This window comes from Ailuropoda melanoleuca, chromosome 8 (genome assembly GCF_002007445.2).
Source record: "Ailuropoda melanoleuca isolate Jingjing chromosome 8, ASM200744v2, whole genome shotgun sequence".
Classification (NCBI taxonomy): Eukaryota; Metazoa; Chordata; class Mammalia; order Carnivora; family Ursidae; genus Ailuropoda; species Ailuropoda melanoleuca.
Genome location: NC_048225.1, coordinates 116,959,465 through 116,980,979, shown reverse-complemented (window position 1 = coordinate 116,980,979; position 21,515 = coordinate 116,959,465). Strand labels below are relative to the sequence as shown.

Here is a 21,515-nt window from a genome sequence, read left to right as displayed (position 1 = left end):
TGACCCCACCTATCCCAGTTCATTTCTTCATTACCCTGCTTTATTTTCTTTCTTGTCCTAGCCTTAGTTTATGCATCTGTTTACAGGTTTATTATCCTTCTCTTCTACCACAATGTAAGCTCCATGAGGGCCCCGATCTGTTTTATTTGCTGCTCTACACACAGCACCTACCACGGTCGTGCCCAGCACACAGTAGGTGCACAAGAAATGGATGCTGAATAAGTGAATAAGTGAGAAGAAAAAAGAGAAGATAGGGAGAGGTTCAGGAGAAGCCTGTTTTCAGTGCGATTTAGTGACTACTTCAATGTGTTGCACTGATGAAAACAGGTCTCATTAGCCTAATTGACTGATCTCTTCTCTTCTTGATTGCTCAGATAGTTGAATTAATTTCACCCCTGCTTTTATTTGTACCATTACACTGAACCAACCCAGGGTGGGGAGTGTTTCATCATCCCTAAGAGCGCTAGCTGGCTTTATAAATGTTGGTTCGTTTATTTTACAGTTTTGCTTTTTATTAGATTTTATGTTTTTAAGTCAACTCCGTAATCTACTCTGGATCTGTTTGTTTTGGATTCCAAAGTCAATATGTGTGTGGGTTTGGACGTTGGAGTTTGGGAGGAGTTGCTCAGGAGAGCCCAACTGTTCTGCATAACAACAGGTGGGGGATAGGGGATGGGACAAGGAGGGAGAGGTGAGTTGGAGGGGTGGTGAGAGGTCGAGTGACTCTTTCCGAAGCCTTTCCCTGTGAGCCCCGAATCTTCAGCAGAACTCAATCTTCTTTTCTTTTTATAAAAGATTTTATTTATTTGAGAGAGAGAGAGAGAGAGAATGCACCCCTAAATTGGGGGAGGGGCAGAGGAAGTGGGAGAAGCAGACTCCCCACTGAGCAGGGAGCTCAAAGCAGGGCTAGATCCCAGGACCTTGGGATCATGAACTGAGCCAAAGGTAACCCCAAGGGTAACTGAGTGAGCAACCTGGGCTGCCCCAGAGCTCACTATTCTTATGGAAGTTTTTGTGGAAATGGAGACAAAAGCTTAGTCTCTGGGCCTTTCTAATGTTGTAGGAAAGAGAGGCGCCACAGAATGCCTGGAGGAAGAGACGACCAGGAGAATGGAAGTTCCTGGCAATCTGCAAAAATCTCATGGATGCACCGGCACTTCCACAGGGCATGGAATGACGGTCTCAACTCTGTGACCTCTGGCTTCAGGGCCATCCGAGTCACCTACATATACGTGTAAGGTAACACAAAACAACCAAAGGAGCCTAGAACTTATGCTATCACTTTGATAACTTCACGTTCCATGTTTGGAACCTTGGGAAGGTTGCTGGTAAGGGATTGTTTCCCCTCTAAAGGAGTAACGTGTTCCCTGACAGGTGAACAGAAAATTTAGGTATTTGGAAAGGTGTGGTAACCTCATTTTGTCACCAGAACTGCCAAAAACATATTTGGAATGTGATCATTAGTAAATATGGTTGATCATAGTAGCTGTATTAAAACTTCTAAAAAATCTGTTTTCCCTTTGGAGTGACTTTAGACATATAAAGAACTCTCTGGTAGTTTTTTACTTAAAAAGAGAATCTGAAGGTAGGTTTCCTCCTTGGGTCAAGGAATAGGCCATTCTGATGTGGGCACGTGGGATGTGTTTGAGTGCACAACTGCTCTGTCCTCCCTGGAAAAAAAAAAGCTGATTCTGCAATTGAGTGTGGCCCGAAAGAGCTTGTCCATGTGGAAGACACAAGCCTAGTCCTTAACCACTTTTCCCTTTGCACAGCCTTATTCTCCAGGAGGCCACAAGTACAGCATGTTAATTCAAACTTTTCAAAACCATGAAACCACTGAATATCTCAATATCCGCGTGTGGACTCTCATTTGCCTACTCTGTGTTAACAGAGAAACATTTGGTTTTAAACAAGACTTTATTTAAGGGGAAAAAGTGTATAGGATTACACTTGAAAATGTCATTACTGAAAAGATAAACCATATGTCATAGTCTTTGTTTTACCTCTTTTTCACTGGGGCCTGCTTTTGAGAGTTCATTTGGAGGTGTATGGAAATTCTAATTTTTCTGTAACCACGCTGGATAAGCCCAACAAACTGAGCTTACTCACCAGTCATATGTGTTTACATTTTGAGGTAGTTACTGCCAAAGTATCTTATGGTCCAGTGATACAGTCTTACTAAAAAGGAGCCCAAAATATTGATTTGGAGATGCTGGGACTGAAGACCCACACTGCCTTCCAAGTCTTCCCACTGCCCTCCCATCAGGACATTGGATAAAGGGGTGGTTGTGATAAGGGTGTAGTCCAGGGACTGGGGTGGGGAGCATGGTAGAAAGGAGTAAAGAATAAAAATTGTGTTTTCAGTTTCCTTTGACTTTAAGTTGAGTGGGTCATGTCCATGCCACAGTACAACTAGGAACAGAGTGGAAATAGCCAGATCGGGCTCTAGCAGTTGCTCAAATCCATCACAGGTCAGTCAAAATCTTTTACAGAAGTAAATTTTGACTTTCAGTAAATAGAATTTATAACCGTCTCTCAAAGGCAAGAAAAAGGCTAACGCTGATACCAGTTCCTGGCTGTTGCCAAGTTACCTTAAGTTAACTTGGATATACATACATAACTCCTGGGTTATTTTTGGTAGATAAAGGTAATAATTCAAAATGTTTGAGGTTGATAAGGACAACTATTCCCCTATATCCTTGCTACAAGGTTATGATGAAAGAAGGCTTCTGATGAATTTCATGATCGGTGTAGACAGTTTTAAACAAATTTTTTATGAGCAAGCAAGCACAATACAATCTGTTCTATAAGCTTAGTGTGGTCCAGTTCTCTCTAATAGTTACTCTGACCAACATCTTGCAAGAAAATTTAGCCCAAGGAAAACTAGACAGCCTTTTTGAAGCAGACTTCTCTTACCTTTTTGGCAGCAAGCAGAAATGCTTCTAAAACCAGTGGCTAGAGATAGGTCTATTGCAAGGAAAAAAATGTAAATGGACCAAAAGATTACTAGATCTTTTAGTAGAAAATTATATGTTGTTTAGAGCATACCCTTTCGGTTATTTGAGTCTATGGGTTACTGCCTTTATTGTCTTTGAGCTGTTGTATAATTCTGTAGATGTAAGTCAACCTGCAGAAAACTGAAGGTAATGCAACTAATTCTTGTCTATACACATGCAAATAGCTTCTGTCTTAGAGGAGGTTCAAAGGATTTTCCTTTCCCTCAATGGGAGAAGCCAGTTTCGCACCTGTTAAGAAAATTCATTTCAGCATTACCTACAGACAGGCTTACGTATTTGCTTGGTCTTTGAGGTCTCCTTTGAACCAATTGCAGCTTCTTTTCTGGTTTCCTCATTAAGGGCTCAGTGTTTGGGCCTGGCGAGATTGTTACACACTGTTCACCAGCCAGTGAATGTATTCCAATTTACACAGCCTAAATATCTTTAATTTAATAACATATTTCAACGAATCTGTGTATCTCCAGTCCATTTAAGTTTTGCTAATAGTTTAGCACTTATAACATTTGCCATTCTAAATACGGATTCTGAGAATCTGATATGCATTAGGCTACTTATCAAAGTCTCAGGAGTTGATCAAGACATAAATAATAGAAGTGCTTATAGTAGCCTTTCTGGCATAATACTAATTGGTTTCCCCTGAAGTGCAGATTTTTCGGTCTGAGGAAGAGACCATCCTTACAGCTCAAGCTTAAATTAAATGTCATATTTATCATATCCTACTGCCTGTGCTGAAGTATTTTAAGTTACAGACATCATAACACTGCCTTTTACAGACATTAAGAAAAACTCTCAAAGCTGAAAATCTCCTATTCTCTGGCACATTAGCTCATGCAATCATTAAACACAAAGGAATGTGGTCTTTACATCACTAGAAGAACACGAGTTGTTGAAATCTCAGTTGGGTTGTAATGAGTCCTGATGACTTGAGCATCATACGACTATTCGTATAAATCTACAGGAAAAAAAAAAGGTCCACATTACACTCCAATATAAGTATGTGGGTTTTTTTTGCAGAGGGAAAGCAAAGAATTATACAAAGTAAGTAGTAATTTCCACATAATGATAGTATTTTGCATTTATACGTACCACCACTAACCATTTCAAAGTGAATTTGTGACCCAACAATAGTGGACCCCAAACAGCTAAACAGTAGAAACTCAAGGCAGTGCAGCTGTAAGCACAGGCCAGTCCTTCAGTGGGACTTCTATAGTATGACGGAGTGGTGGAGGACATATTTAAAAGGAAGGACATTTGAGTGATGGGTGAGAGTACTCAGCTCAAAAAGTGTTTTCTTTTCACTGAAGTCACGGAGATACCCATCGGATTACTGAGAATTTTCTACTTAGGATCATAGGACAGAGTCCCTTCGAGTTTGAAAAGGACATCATCTCTTACAGATTCAACGTTGTATGGAATTATGCAATTCAAAAATTAGGAACAGGAGTAACAATTGAAAAGCAGTAAATGTTCAGTTGCAAATCTTAGGGCAAGTGAAGCTAAAACAGTGGATTTTAGGCTGGGAACCTGGAACAGTTTGCAGTGAGAATTGAGGACTGAGCACCCTAGGAGGAAAGCAGTCAGACCAGCTTGGTTCAAAGAGAATTGTGGCCACACAGAATTTGGGCTGGAGATAGTAGTGAACCAACAGAAAAAAGGAAATAGGGGTGGACAAAATGATTTCTCTTGACAGCCTGGCTAAGGGGCTCACTAATACCCCAGAGAAGGGATTTGATTAATTTCCACCAGAACTACATTGTTCTATCTGCAAGTGATCTGTAATTTGCCATAGACTTTTATGCTTGAGATGTTCAAAGCTGGTGTTATTCCAGGGTCTAGTTTCAGTCTATATAAATTTCAAAAAAAGTAATAAAATTAAAGAAATAAAATCTTATGTGAAAATAAATCTTCTTAGGTTATGTTAAGGAGGCATATTTGAATCAGGGGAACCTCATGGACAATTATAGTCCCTGTTTTCATAGATCTAATACATATCCTTTATAAAAGATGGTTAGAACAAGCCTGTTTCATTGGATATGTGAGCTCTTAGTTCCCCCATGGTGTTTTTCACCCCTGTCCTTTTGCTGTGCTCCCCCTTTTGTTTGGAATAACACTCTCCACTCCAGCAGCAGCAACACCTGTCCACACTCGCCACCCTCCACAACCTCCTGTCCACCCACAGACACCAGGATAACTTCTACTCATCCTCCTACTCTTAGCTTTCCATTACATTCTTGCTGAAAGCCTTCTCTGACCCACACCTATATGCTACCCTGTGTCTAACCCTGTGATTGTATTGCCCCATTTTATTTAAATTATGTTTAGGACTCTATATTCCCAACCAGACTATGCACTTGGTGGGGGGGGAGCCATGTGCCCCCCCATCTCTGTATCCTTAGTCCTTTGCTTGTATGTCCAGCTCATAGGGGATGGTCAACAAGCACTTGAAGACTAAAGGCGTGAGTTTTAATTTAGGGTTCATCTAATTCAACATCTTCATTTTACATAATGGGAAACAGACGCCTGACTTCCTCTTCTAGCCTTGTGTCAGATAGAAGAATTGTCTACAAAACACTTGAAAAAGGCACATGAGACACCACCAACATTATCTCCAAAGCACAGAGTGGCTGCAATTACCAAGGACTAAATTTAAGTGGAAGACTGGAACCCTTCAGGGAAGGGACACCGAGGCTGCTGCTGTCGGGGTTTGCTGAACGCTTCTTAACTCAAATGCTGGTTTTGAACATTTGGTTTGGGTGGGGGAGAGAACCCAGGACAAAGTCTTGAGATGGGGTGAGGAGCAGTTGGGATGCTTGAAGGCCTGTTCCTCTGTGACAGTGTGGACTAGGGAAAAAGCCTCATGAAAAAGAAATGATAGGGAAGCGTGTCTTTTTCTGTCTGGGCTCTGGGCAGAAAAGCAAATTTCCTGAGGCTATATAACACAGATCTGCCCTCAAATGGGTTTAGGTCCAATTGTATATTACCTTCCTCATCTGCAAAACCCCGAACTAAGGTATTGATATGATGGCCCATCGCCATCTTGGGGTGTCTGACAGAGGAACTGTAAATTCCCACTGGAGGGGCAGATTCCAACCCTGATGCAAAGGCTTGTCAGGGGCACACACAGGCTGAACACTAACGCAGCAGGCAAAGTTTATATAACACACAAAGAAACGAATATTCATGAGACAGACTTGTTGGGTAAATAACATCAAATGAGTATGCTTAAAATGTTTAAAGAAAAATGAGCCCCACTTTGGTTAAATAGTACTCAGCAAATTTGTGGCAAAAATCTGAACTATATTATATCCAAGGCTGGCTACATAATTTGCATGGTACAGTGCAAAATGAAAATGCAGGACTCCTTGTTCAAAAAGCAGAAAAAAGAAGTGTCATAGACAGTCCTAAAATAAAAAGATTTTTCTTAAAAAACACTTTGTTACTTATGAAACATAATAGGGATAATAAAAATTCATGAGTAACAACATAAACTTACAAACTACAATAATAGATTGCTGTCTTAATTTTAAATAAAAAATGATACTTTATTAATGTGATGTCTTGATCACAAAATTTTTCTGACTCAGTTTTCTGCAAATTCATTAGGTCATCAAAATTTATACTTGTCGATATTTTGTTTTCAATTCATGTAATTGGCAAATGCAAGATTACAAATAATTCTTGATAATATTCAATTTTAAGAAGGATCTTTCTGTTGATGCAACTGTTAATTGTATTTTATAGACTGTGACATTGGGACAAATTTCTGCCACACTATTTTGAAATATAAATTTTAGTACATCTAGGGATGCCTGGGTGGCTTAGTCGGTTAAGCTTCTGCTTTCAGCTCAGGTCATGATCCCAGGGTCTTGGGATGGAGCCCTGCTCCGTGGAGAGCCTGCTTCTCCCTCTGCCTCTGCCTGCCGCTCCCCTTACTTATGCTCTCTCTCTGTCAAATTAATAAATACAATTGTAAAATAAATAAATAAATAAATTTTAGTACATCTAAAGCCAGTGATTCTTGTAGAAATTTTTCTAGAACTATTTAACTCTTTATATGAATCAGTTTTGTGTAAGTTCACATTTAATTTTAGATGTAAATTTTTGCAAGGGCATTTTATTGCTTTTGCTAACATTTCCTGTAAGCTGTGAAGGTCATATTGAGAAACCAAAAGTGGTTTCGTGACTTATATACAACTAAGAAGGCTTGTTTACACTTTCTATCACCATATATTCAATGACAAGGAAAATTTAATTTTAAATGGTCTTCCTTGTTCGTAATTGGTGTATCCGAAGCTTCATGGGAGAATAATGTTCTTTTCTGTCGACCATGACAATCTTTAATTTCTATATCTGAATTTGCGGAGATTTGCTTTGAAACAGTGTAGAAGTTTTCAGAGTCAGAGATTCTAAACTCTATAGAGAATTGTAATAATTCCCTGATATGTTTGATTACAACGTCCTTACGTAGAGTTTTATTCTGTAATAATTTACTGACAAAATTGATTGCTTCTGATGGTGCCAGTGAGTTTCTGGGTGCACTCAGACTGGAGAGCTAATTTTGACAGCTGCTATAGGGGTGGGTTTGGAGATGGATGGGCCGGCCGACCTCTGGCTACTGGGCTTGGTGCCGTCCCTATGGAGAGAGCCTGTACTCTCTCCCCGGGGCTGCTGCTGGCTCTGTTGATGCCTCTGTCCGACACCCACTGTACCAGAGTGTCCCAGCCTGCACCTGTGTGTGCTGACACCCGGTGTGTCTACTCTGCTCATGCTTCCTAGCCCCATTAGACTAACAAAGCACCAGTTCAAAGATAAAACTATTAAGAATTTCAAGTCTGTAGTGAGAAAGCAGTAAGCCGAGTGTGTGGCCCCTTCGAGAACAGAGCCTGTATAACTGCATTCGTTGCACCCCACCAAAAGCTGGCTCTGATCGTATAATTTCATTTTATTCTCCCAACTGCCTTTCAGATAGAGCAAAGCCATTCTCCTTGCATATTGGAAAGCCAATGTATAGAATGATTAATTTACTGGCCTAAATTCAAGAAAAGTAGTAATAAAGACAAATGCAGAACCTAGCCATCTGACCTTAAGCTTGAGTTTGTTTTAGACTGTTTAGGCTACTTTTCCATCGTCATGTCAAAAAATACACATATTTCCTTAGCTAAAATTGTTGGTGTTTACCAAAGTTCCCCTTAGTTTAATACTGATTCTGCAAGTGAGAGATGAAAAACTTTAAAGATACAAAGGATTTAACTCAACCTTGAAGGTAGCCCTGGAAATCCCACTTTATATACAATGCATTCAATGAAACTCAAAAGAATAATTTATTGTTCTCTCTGATGAATTTGTTTTACACGAAAAGTTGGTAATATTTAGAAAACTTTTCTGTAATGAATGCATATATCTGTGTAGATGTATGTGTGCATATAGTACCTCGTGAATACATAATCTCTTACTCAAATAAGATTACACTTTTTGATATTTCAGTGCTAAGGAATGCATATTTTATATGGTCTTCGTGTGCATACAGAATAATCCAGTATGTGGGCTGGTAAATATTTGTGACGTTTATAAGGTTGGTCCATAACTAGTTTCTAAGGAGTTTACTTCTTCGATCCTTATATTGGATCATGATCTGTCTTTGCTATTTCCATCGCCGCCTAAAAATTCACTGAATCTGGAATTGCCACCAAGAGTGAGTTGACAGGAGAAATTTTGGATTTTATTCTTCACGATCATTTGAAAGAGAGGTAGCTTTAAAATGGCCTTTGAGAAGCTGGATGATTAAAATGGTTTCTAACAGTGCTGTTGGAGGCTTTGGACATAGCTAAGTAAAGCCAGTTGGATGAAGGTAAGCTAAACTCATTCTTTCCAATGTCTCGTCTATAAAGAAAGAAAACATAAGGGCTACTACGTCTTCACTTTTAATATGATATGATAAACACAGGAAAAGGAACAGCATTCATTTTGTTTAATATTCCATGAAGGTATTTGAGCAAGGCAATATTTTATTGTCTGAGAATATAACAAATGTCTTTGTCATTTCCCAGTAATGAAACATGTCAAGAAATGATCATTGCTTGGGAAAGTGGAGCTTACAGAGCATGCTTTTGCTAATAAATCATAGAAGGTAACATAATATGGTGGGACTATGTTAAACAAATAATTATATCTTCAAGTAGAATCTGAGCCAAAAGAGAAACAGGCACTATTTTGCTTTGCTTTGTACCCCATCCCACGCTGACACACTCACATAAGCACACGTACTCATACATGTGTGCACACATCTCACGCATGCACACCACATCGTGCTTAAAGATCAGAGATGTACTCTTGATGGCCCGGAGAATCTGGACTCGTGTGAACACAGTGACTTGGCTTAAAGTCTCTGAGTCTTTATGTATATGCCAACCTCCAGTGATGGGATTTAGAAGACATTTGTATACCGAGCCTGCTTACTCACCCCTAGAATAGAGTAGGACTTGATAAAATTGATTATGCAATTGAAATAAGAATCAACCCTTCTCTTCTATCCCCCAAACCCCATAATAACAACTTTCACATTCAGAAACTTCAAGCTTGATATGTCCGTGCTCATTCCAAATTTTGCTACTTTCCTGCTTTTCTCCCTTCCCCTCATATTTGAGGAGAGGTAATCCATATAATGGTTTTAACGGTAAGCACACAGTAAACGTGTATCAGGTAAATATACGGATTTTCTTTTTCTTCTGAAAAGCAGATGGATTATTTCTTTCTACTCTGTTTACTCTTTGGACAGATAGTAGAGCAGATACCCAGAGAGATCTCTGAATAGATTCAGTCGTTCTTGATTTTTGTCCTCCAGGTGAACTTCTCAGGCACCAGATCATTCCCTCTGACGCGCTTGCGTCCTCGAGGGCCAGGGCTACCTGCTTTAAGGTCTGGTGGAGCTGTAGAGGTGTGCGCATGCGTGCACGCGTGCGTGCGTAGGCAGCGGTGCGGGGCCGAAACCGTCCGCAGCAGGTCCGACAGCATTTTCTAAATGTTATTACTGTTGGCAAAGTCTTATCTTAGATGAGGTGGTAAATTAGTAAACTGCCATGGAGAAGTATGATTTTGTAAAATTAGATGGGGTATAAAGAAACAAAATTAATTCCAGACCCTCAGGCAAGAGTGATGAAGTAACTGGAGTCTTTGTTCTCTCAGATTATCGGAGATACCATCTTTTCTTCTGAGTAATCGCAGGCGCTCTCTGGCTGTCAGTAGAAATGCCAGGTATGCACTTGCAATGTGGACAAGGCCACCCCAGGATTTCGTTTTTGTTGTCTTTAGAGAGAAAAAGAGTGAATCACCCTCCAGGGGTCTGTTTTCTCCCATTAACCCTGAACCCCAGTGTCGCAATTTGTCACATTTTAACAATGACCACAGATTGGTTACCAGCACCAAAGTAGCCAAGAAGGTCCACAATGAAAGCCCCAGAAAACCCCATCAGTATTAAATACACTTTAGGCTTCACAGGTGTCTTGCATATTAAGGGAAGATGCTGGGAAGATCAGTGAGATGGAGACCAAGGAAGGCTTTTTTCTATTTGCACAAAGCCTCATGTGGAGAAGGAAAGAGGGGGACAGACAAACATGGTGGAACAGGTGCAGAGGTGTACAAACCGATGTCCACACTCCATGGGTCAACACGGTGTGGGACTGTCATGGGAGTTAGTGTACGGATCATGCGAGAGCCACCCTCCTTTCGCTATTGGATCTCAGCTCTCTTTGCGCTTTCCGAGAAGATAAGTTCCTAAAACTTTCATCAGTCCCTGAAGGGCTGCACGGATAGGCGGTGCTGGACTCACGTAGGTGTCATGGACCACATGGTCTTTCCCTCTTCACCCAAACAACTGAAGATAAAAAAGTAATTGAGTTAGGAGTTAGAAGGCATGGATCTTGGTGGTTAAACATAGTTCAATCTCGGACGCAGCGCTAAAGTCCCCTTTTCAGTAATTTGGTAGAAAAATGTCCTCAGAGACACTTGCTAAGTCAAAATAGAAGAATGAGAGAAAATAGACTTACATAATCATCACTGGAAAAATTACTTTGTCTTTAGGCAGAACCTTTCCGCTGAGAGGGAAGATTTACAGCTATACTAATCTAATTCATAATGTACGTGGGAGTCACCAATATACCTCAACACTCATGTCAGCCAACCCTTTACTCATTTCGCAAATATTTATGGAGAACTTATAATATGCCAGATGTAGGTCTGAGCACTGGGGATGTGGCCGTAGGCTCTTTCATGGGAGGCATGAAATAAATAAGTAAACATGATTAGAGACAGCTAATTTAGTTTGAGTGATAAGGGAAGGTCTATCTGAGGAGGAGAGTGAGTTTCAAGAACGAGTTAGTTATGTGAAAACCTGGGAACATGCATTCCTGGAGGATGGCTAACCCACTTCAAGGCGCTGAGGCAGAAACAGGTTTGGTGTATTTGAGGCTCAAAATGAAGGACAGTGTGGTAAAGGGAGAAGCGACGAAGGGAGTGGATAGAGACGAGGTTGAGTACTGTCACGGGCGACATCATAGCAGGCCTTGTAGGCTATAGTTCAAAGTTTGGATTTAATTTTAAGTGCAACGGGAAGCTCATGGAGGATTATAATCGGGAGGATTTCATGATTTTATTTTGCAAATATATCAATCTTACTGCTCTGTAAGATTCTAATAAGGGCAAGAAGAAAAGCAGGGCAACCAGCTAAGAGTATCAAAGTGGTTCAGGTTGTAAATACTGGGGTCTCAGATTCCAGAAGCAGTAATAGGAAATACTGGTAAAATGTTTACAATATGCTAGTAAGTACTGTTACAGCTCTCCGAATCCTTATCATGAGTCCACTGTACAGGTGAGATCATTGAGGTACAGGGAGCTTGAATGGCTCACCCATAGCAGTTAAGTGGCAGAGTTTAATTCAAATATTGGCAGTCTGGGTCTAGAATCTCTGTTCTCTACTGCCCTTTAGTGCAGGTAGATGCAGTGGAGACGGAGAAACATGAGTGGTCTATTAGTCTCCTACCACTACTGCAACAAATCACCACCAACTTCGTGGCTTACACACCACGAGCTTATTATCTTTTAATTCTGTAGGGCAGAAGTCAGAAATCTGTTTTGCTGGGTTACAATCCAGGTGTTGGCAGGCCTGTGTTCCTTCTGGAGATTCTAGCAAAGAATTTGTTTTCTTGCACATTCCAGCTTCTGGAGTCTGTCTGACCTCATCCCTTGGCTCAGGTCCCCATAATCACATAACCTGACCTCCCTTTGCTTCTGTTTTCACCTTCATTGCCTTTCCTCTCTCCCTGATCTAACTCTGATCTTTCCGCCTCCCTCTTATGAGGAACCTTTGTGATTACACTGGGTCTACCTTGATAATCTAGGATAATCTCCCCATCTCAGGATCCTTAACTTAATTACAACTACAAGTCTCCTTTTCCATGCAATATAACGAATTCACAGGTTCTGGAGATTAGAATGTGGAACTCTTTGGGGGGCATTGTTCAGCCTACCACAGACAGGTTCAGGATATACTTTATTTTTTATCTATTTTTTTTAAAACAGATTCTTTTTTTTAAAATAATTTATTTATTTACTTATTTATTTATTTTAGAGAGAGAGAGAGGGTGCACACATGGGGGGAGGGACGCAGGGGGAGGGAGAGGCAGAGAATCTCAAATAGACTCTGCACTCAGTGGGGCTTGATCTCACATAGGTCTCGATCTCATGACCTTGAGATCATGACCTGAGCCAAAACCAAGAGTCAGACACTTAACCAACTGAGCCACCCAGGCAGCCCCGGGATACACTTTAAAGGTAATGCCAATGAGACATGGCTGATGAAATGGAAGTGGTGAATGAGAGAAGCATTTATAAATCTTTTAAGTTGTTTTGGCTTGGGTGACTGGCTGAATGATGGTCCCATTGCTCAGGAAGAACAAAATACTGTGGGAGAACCTATGTCTAGGGGTCAAATGAAGAATCAGTTTTGTTCTTGATGAGATAGAGTTGCCAAGATCTCAAGTAGTTGGTTACATGATAGCCATCAGGCATAAAAATTATGAGTGTAGTGAAGGAGACAAGGCTAGAGAAGTGAATTTAGACTTTTTTTCTTTTTTCTTTTTTTTTACTTAAAACCATAGAATGGGTTGAGATAAAAAAGGAAGAGACTATATTGCTAAAGAAGAGGTGACATCCAAAGACTAGCCCTTGGGGCACTTACCCCTGATAAACATTTAGAGGTTAAGTAGAGGAGCAGGAGTTTGAGAAGAAGACAGGGAAGAAATAGTTAAGAAGGTTAAGAGGGAGCGAAGGAAGTGCAGTGACCCATAATCCAAGAGGAGAGTGTGATGGAGACTGGGTGTCCACCGCAATCCTTTCTTTCCTTCTTCCATAAAATCAGAGTCGTAGCGGGCATATGCCCACTCGCTGAACAACTGTATGTCCAAGCTCCTGTTGCCCCAAGTTATGGCCCATGTGACTATATGGAATGTGAGCAGAATGACATGTGTCATTTCCAGGCTGTATCCTTATCACCTTGTATATGCACACTCTCATGCTCTTTCTCCAACTTCCATCATGTAGGTAAGAACAACACAGAAGTAGAGAAACAATAAATAAGGATGGGAATCAGAGCCAAAGATGGACCCTTGTGTGGGAAAGAAATGATTATCTTTATTCTTTAAAACACACTATCGTTAAGGTTCTTTGTTCTTTAAGCCACTGTATTGTTTCAACTGTACGTTAGTTAATTCAGACACTGGCCCTAAAAGTGGGGTTCTTCCTAATTAAACTGATATGCACAGCATCGGCTTAGTGGTCAGGCAGCAGGTGGCCTGGATATGCCAGAAAGCTGGTGACCTTTGTAATGTTGTGGGAAAACATTTACTAAAACTGTTGTCGGCAACACATCAGTTTCATCAGCTCCAAAGTTACCTTTGCTGCTTATTTCTAATCACCTCTCTCTCCACTCCCTACTTCTGAAAACTACTGATTTATGACCTGTCCCTATAATTTTGCTTTGTTCAGAATGTTATATGAATGCAATTACATAACATGTAATATTTTAGATCTGACTTTATGTAGAATTTTAGGTCTGGCCTCTTTCACTTAGAATAGTGCATGTAGGTTTCATACATGTGGCTGCTTGAATCTGTAGTTTCTTCCTTTTCATGGCCAAGTAATATTCTATGGTATGGGTATGCCAGAGTTTATCTATTTAGCAGTTAAAGGACATTGGGATTGTTTGTAGTTAAGGTGATTATGAATAAAGCTGCTGTAGATATTTGCATGTAAATTTTTATACCAGTATTTTTTAAATTTTATTTTGGGTTAGATTTCTGGATTATATGGCAAGTGTATGTTTAACTTTATAAAAAATTGACAAACTGTTTTCTACAGTAAGGGTACCATTTTATATTCTCACCAGCAAGTGTCAGAATTCTAATCACTCCACATCCTTGTCAGTATTTGGTATTGTCAGGGTTTTTTGGTTTTTTTTTTAATCAGAGATTGTGACAAGTGTATTGTCATATCTAGTTGTGATTTTCATTTGCATTTCCATAATTATTAATGATACCTGTTTGCCATCTATATATCTCCTTTGGTGAGATGTGCATTTATATCTTTCTTCCACTTTTAATTGGATTATTTGTTTTCTTGTTGCTGAGTTTTGCAAGTTCCTTATGTAGTCTGGAAACAAATCCTTTATCAGAAATATGATGTTCAAATATTTTTCACATTCTGTGGCTTGTATATTCTCACAAACATAGCTTCACAGCATATAATTCTTCAATTTTGAAAAAGGCCAAATTATTGATTTTTAAAAAATAAAGTCTGTTTTTGGTGTCACATATGAAAGCTCATTACCTAACCCAAGGTCAGAAAGATTTCTCTTATATTTTCTTCTGGAAATTTTACAGTTTTATGTTTTACATTTAGGCCTGTGATCCATTTTGACTTATTTTTTTTGTGTAAAAGGTTAAAATACAGCTTGAAGTTCATTCTGTTGCATACTGGTAGGTAGAATTCTAACATACCCCCCTCAAAATATCCTGCCCTAATCCTTGGTACTGTGGATATCATGAGGTGATGCACCCTGATTATTTTACTTTACATGATATGAAGCATTAGGCAGATGTCATTAAGGTGACTAATCAGTTGGCATTCAGATTTATCAACAGGGCAATTATCTGGGTGGGCCTAATCTCATTGACTTAACTACAGTGCAGTCACTTTTGTCTTCATCCTTGCAGTGTGCAGATAAAAAGCTACTTTTCCAAAGCCCTTAAAGAGTAGAATGTTTTCTACAGCTGGTAGCAAAGAGCAAGTCTACAAGGTTCTAGGCATGAGCAGGATTTAATACGCTGTTGCTAGCTTGAAGGGGGAGGAGTGTATATGCCCAGGATTGTAGCTGGCCTGTGGAAGCCAGCAAGAAAAGGAAACCCCAGTTCGACAACTTACGAGGGATCGGATTCTGCAAACAGCTAGGTAAACTTCAATGTAGATTCTTCCCCAGAGTTTCCAAGGGAGAACCCAGCACAGCTAACACCCTGATTTCAACCTTATGAGATACTAAGTGTCTGCGAATTTTTTCACTAACATCACACTGTTTAATGATTGCATGTACCTCTTGCATTCCTGGGATAAACACTGTTTTGTTATGATATGTTAACATTTTTATATATTGCCGGACTTGATTTTCGAGTATTTTTGCATCTATGTTTATGAGGGGTATTGGCCTGTAGTAGGTTCATAGTAAATCTTAAAATGAGACAGTGTGTGTCCTTTGACTGTTTTTTTTTTTTTTGAAATGCTTTAGTTATTCTAGTTTTTGTGCCTTTCTGTATATATTCTAGAATTAGCTTGACAATGTCTACAAAAAAATCCTGCTGAGATTCCGACTAATATGGCATTGAATCTGTAGATTGATTTGAGAAGAAGTAATATCTTAGCAATATTGACTCTTCCAATTTATGAACACAGTATATTTCTCCATTTCTTTAGATTTTCTTTGATTTCTTTGAACAGTGCTTTTACTTTTAAGCAGGCTGAATTTACACATTTTAAAATAGATTTATACCTAAACATTTTCCATTTTGGGTTGTATTATAAACGATGCTTTTTTTTTAAAACTTCAAATTCTTGTGACAGATATATATATATATAAATACACCCAGGGGTGCCTGTGTGGCTCAGTCCATTAAGCGACTGACTGGTTTCAGCTCAGGTTATGATCTCAGGGTCGTGAGATTGAGCCCCACGTGGGGCTCCGTGCTTAGCATAGTGTCTGCTTGGGATTCTTTCCCTCTTCCTCTCTCTCTCTTTCTGCCCCTCCCCACCTTCCTGTGTGCTCTCTCTCTAAAATCAATCAATCAATCAGTCAATCAATCTTGGGGAAAAAAAATAGAAGTATACCCAAGTTTTGTATATTGACCCTGCTTCCTGCAACCTTGGTAAACCCACTTATCAGTTCTATTATCTTCTTTGTAGACTTGTTGAGCATTCTCTATGTGGACAATCATGTCGTGTGTGAATAAATACAGTTTTACTTTCTCTTTTCCAATTTTATACACTTTATTTCTTTTTATTGCATTATTGCACTGATTAGAGCATCCAGTGTGATGCAGAGTAGGTTTAATGAGAGATGATATCTTTGCCTTGTTCCTGATTTTTTTTTAAAGATTTTATTTATTTATTCGACAGAGATAGAGACAGCCAGCGAGAGAGGGAACACAAGCAGGGGGAGTGGGAGAGGAAGAAGCAGGCTCATAGCAGAAGAGCCTGATGTGGGGCTCGATTCCATAACGGCGGGATCACGCCCTGAGCCGAAGGCAGATGCTTAACTGCTGTGCCACCCAGGCGCCCCAACTTTGTTCCTGATTTTAAGAAGAAAGCAATTCAGATGTTAGCAGCAGGGTGATTTTCATTTTTAGTTTTTTGGATGCCCTTTATCAGGGTGAAGGACTTTTTTTTATATTCCTAGAGATTTTTGAATCACCAATATGTTGAATTTTGCCATATGCTTTTTCTGCATTTATTGAAATGATTATATGGTGTATTTTAATATAATGAATTACACTGATTGTTTTGTAAAAGTTGAATCAGTCTTGTATTGCTGGGATAAACACCATTTGGCTATGACAATTAACTTTTTATGTATTTCTGGATAGTATTTGCTAATACTTTGTTGAGGATTTTCGTTTCTATATTCATGAGGGATACTGACTTGTAGTTTTCTTTCCTTGCAATGTGTTTGTTTGGCTTTGGTGTTAGGGTAATGATGGCCTCATTAAAGTATTTGGGGAGTATTTTTTCCCCTTCTGTTTTCCAGTACAGATTGTGTAGAATTTGTCCTAATTCTTACTTAAATGTCTGATAGAATTAACCAGTGAAATCATTCAAGCTTGGAGCTTTCTTTGTGGAAAAGTGTTTAACTACAAATTCAATTTCTAGAATAGACATAGAACTATTCTGGTTATTTCTTTTTAAATAAGTTTTGGTAGTTTGTGTCTTTCAAGGACTGAGACCCTTATATCTAAATTGTTGAATTTTAGGGCATGGAATTATTTGTAGAACTGTTTTATTACTCTTTTGTCTGTGGGATCAGGAAGGATATGTTTTCTTTCACTCCTGATATAGGCAAATTGTAATTATTGCTTTATCTGCATCCAAAAAATGTTGTTATATTGTAGCTTAATTTTTTTTTTCAGCTTAAAGCATTTTAAAATTTCTTCCAACTTCTTACTTGAATCATGGGTTGCTTAGAAGTATGTTCTTTAATTTCCAAATATTTTGGGAGTTTTTCAAATATCTTTCTGCTATTGATGACTCGTTTAATTCCTTTATGATCAGAAAACATCCTTTGTATTATTTCTATTATTTTAAATTGTTAATGCTTGTTTTACAGCCCCAGAATATAATCAATCTTGCTAAATGTTCTGTGTGCAATTGAGAAAAAAATGTGTGTTCTACTGTTATAAGTGCTGAGTTTTATACAACTTCAAATCCAAAGTATGTGTTGCTCAGCATCTTGGTATAGAGGGTTATAAAGACAAAAAATGTATGCCTTTTGATTAAAGCTACAGTTAGTGAAAGAAACAAATGTGGTTAGTAAGGGAATGATGTAATTTAGGGAAAAGGAAAGATGCTCATTTCAAAACAGGCTTCTCTAATAGCTGGTGTGTGACTCTGGCAGGTTTTGCCTCCTGTCTGCCCAGATTATAACTCTGTTTTTTTCCACGACCTCAACTTATTACTGAGTATGGCACAGGGTTTGGGATCAATTTGGACCTAAGACGATGGCGAGCTTTAAGCAATTTATCCATCTCTGATTCTGGGCACCTGGGTTTCTTTACTATAGTCCCCAGTCTTCCAGAAAGTCGAAGTTCTCCTTAGAGGTCCACTTTGTTGAGCATCTGTGATCACAGTACATCACAACAGGACCCCAAGTGAACCTCTGGTAATGAAGCATCTCCTGCAGAGGGCGCACTCTGCACCCAGAAACTACAAGTCTTGTGTCAAGTAATTAATTAACTGAGCAAAGCCCTCACTGCTTTAAAAGCTAGGGACATCTTTGAGCAAGCAGACAGCATTTTAGAGTGGAGGCTCTGGGAAGCTGCAGGCACAAAAATACATCTGTTTCCATTGTTATAGAAAGATAAACAGGACCAGACCGAAGACACTGTGGGAAAAAAGTTCTTGCCTGTCTGCTTATTGTTGCTGCCTTTCTGGAGGAAGAGGTGTCACGGAAGTGTCAAATCATGAGGACAAACTGGTGTAGAGAGCAGTCATCTCAAGTATTTCCTGTAAAGAATAAAAACGGGACTCCATCAACGTGACAGAAAAATGCTCAGCCAGTCATTCATTCGTTTGTTCCTTCATTCATGTTTGCCCACATTATATCAGATTCAAGGATGTCAGGAAGCTCCCATTTATTTTTGCATGCTGGCTTTTGGAGCCTTTTGTATGAAATGTCGTAGTTTACCTTTTTGTTGTTAGACTGGTTATGGATATTTTTAGGAGATGCTGGCTTTTCCATGAAAAACCGTACCCTAATGCCTTTTTAGAGCACTTGATATTTTCATCCCACACATTATATTGGGAATGATTTGGTACTTGCTATTTGAAGAAGCATTTGCTTTTATTTGCTCCAAAATGACTGCTTCAACTGGTTTTTGGGGCTAAATTAACTGGAAGTTTTGGCATGTTGATGGAATCAGAAATTGCCGAACAACCTAGAAGAGCTGCATTATTTTTTCCTTCTGGGGTAGAATGATGAGTTTCCAATTTGCAAGCGATCGCTCAAATCTTTTCATCCAGGAGCCATCAGATAAATGGGGTTATTGGTTCGTAATGGACCTTTTTGGGAGGGAGAGTGAGTCTACCTCTCTGCTAACTCTGCTGGCTGCACATTGGCCAAGTCCAGATTGAAGAGCTATTAGTCATGTCTGACTGGAAAGCACATACTGTGTCCATGGCCTTCAAGGTGATGTATGGGCATCTGAGATGCTCTTTGTTTCCCCTGACAATTCCCAGCGCCTACTTTCCACCCAACATCGAATCATCAAGGATCCAGGGGTTGGGGGGTGCCGGTTATTCGAGTGATGGATTTCTGTTAAGCCATAGGATCAGCGGGACCTAATGAATCAGCCCGTGGAAGCATGTTCCAGTTAGAGGGAGAGTTCCGACTGCCAACAAAACCACGTGCTGTTCCCCTTGCCTGAACAGCAAGGGCTTTGGGCAAATGCCTCATAAAACCCAGGGACAGCTCGAACCGAGGAGCTGCGTGTGCTTGAAGGCTCTCATGATAATTTTCCCCTCTTTTAAACTCTGTTCAACATTTGTGACCCCCTGCTTCTCCTGGCCACAGATTCAGCAGAGATGAAAGCCAGTGGGTTTTTCACCAGCAGGGTAAATAAACGAGGACTCAACTTAGGAAAATGGACAACTTCTCGTAGGTTTTCCCGCCCAGCTGCTGGGCATTCAGCACGAAATTGGAAGAGCACAAACGATGCAGAAAATATGACCGAGATCACCCTGGGCAAGCAGGGCTTCCTTTTAGTGCATGGAAAGATTTGTAAGAAATAGTCCACCAGAGAGGGGAAGCACTTCTCAAACAGACCCAAATGATCTGTCCTATGGTACTGAACCTTTTTCATACACATCCATATGTTTACTTATTTGTGGGGAATGCTAAAACCACAGAGTTCCTGTTTGCTCTGTTTCTTAGGGATAAAGTTATTCTGTGGTCAGAGACACCTAAGACCATTAGGCACGCACACTACAGATCTGAAGAAGGTCTATTTACCTGAGCTTCCAGGAAAAATATTGACAAGGCAGTAAAAATACTTTCCTTGATTACTCAACCTCGTATTTTAAACCTAAAATTACAGGAACTTTTCTCTTTTAGTCATTTATTTTTAGCTTCTCTATTTTTCCACCTTTTGGGGTTTTTTTGGCTCACCTTTTAAAACATGGTCTATTTATACTGACTCTGCAAATCGAGGAATAGCAAAGCCTTTACAGCGTTGTCACTGTTTCCCTCTGACGAGTTCTCAAGCTACTTCGGGACAAGTGAATCTCAGCTTCTGGATAAAGGAGGGTTTATTACAGAGCTGAAAGAAACTTCACGAAGTCCCTCAGTGCTGTTTTCCAGGACAGCTGCCATATTAGCTATTTCTTCTTTCCCCATCTTTGACCAAAGGTCGGAAATCATTACAAAGCTGACAGGGTGGAGTGGGGTCTGACTTTATCAATAGGATATAGAAGGACTTCACTTGACTAGGTTATGGTGTACCAGCAATAAGAGATCTAGACCATTCTGTCTTCCCTGACCACTCCCTACAATACTCCCGCGTTATCTCCACCTGTTATTCATTGCACTTTCTGAAAGCTTGTTTATTTTTTGTGATTTCACCAGATTGGAAGCTACAGGAAGACAGGAGGCTTTTCACTGCTTCCCTGACACAGTGAGGAGGGCTGAGCACAGGAAAATATGCTTTTATCATTGAATGAATACGTCAAAGTTTTGTTGGTTGAATTGCATTTTTGAATCTATTTATTAATTCACAACAGTCAATGCTTATTTCTCTCTAATTGACAGAGACTCCTCTCCCCAAATCTAGAAGGTTCGATGGGGGCTTGTCACAACTGGAGAAAATTGCTCACAGAAACTCTATCAGTGATGCTGAGTCCTGCCTTTGAACCCCTGCTGAAAATACCCAGATCATTTTCAAAATGAATAAAAGAATGATGCCTGTATTACAAGCTTTTGCGGAGACCTCTCAAGGGTTAAGTTCTGTTTTTTAACACTTCTGCCTGGGGCCCCCTGTGTTGGTCCTGCTGCCTCCACTGGCCATTTTATATTTTAGGTATTATTGTCTTTGTCTCCTTTCTCTCCTGCCATAAAAGGCACACACTTCTGGCTAAGCAGCCATCCAGAAATACAGAGGACCTTGACTGAGATAAAGAATAATCGGGTCACCTAGT

The 21,515-nt window shown here is 39.8% G+C and overlaps 1 long non-coding RNA gene across 1 annotated transcript; it reads left to right on the top strand.

Annotated features, from left to right (window-relative positions):
• Nucleotides 1–667: 667 nt before the first annotated feature.
• Nucleotides 668–21,278, top strand: LOC117803467. The gene is made up of 3 exons (XR_004627370.1): nt 668–691; nt 1,064–1,239; nt 21,130–21,278. It is a non-coding gene; the product is annotated as an uncharacterized LOC117803467 (long non-coding RNA).
• Nucleotides 21,279–21,515: the final 237 nt, after the last annotated feature.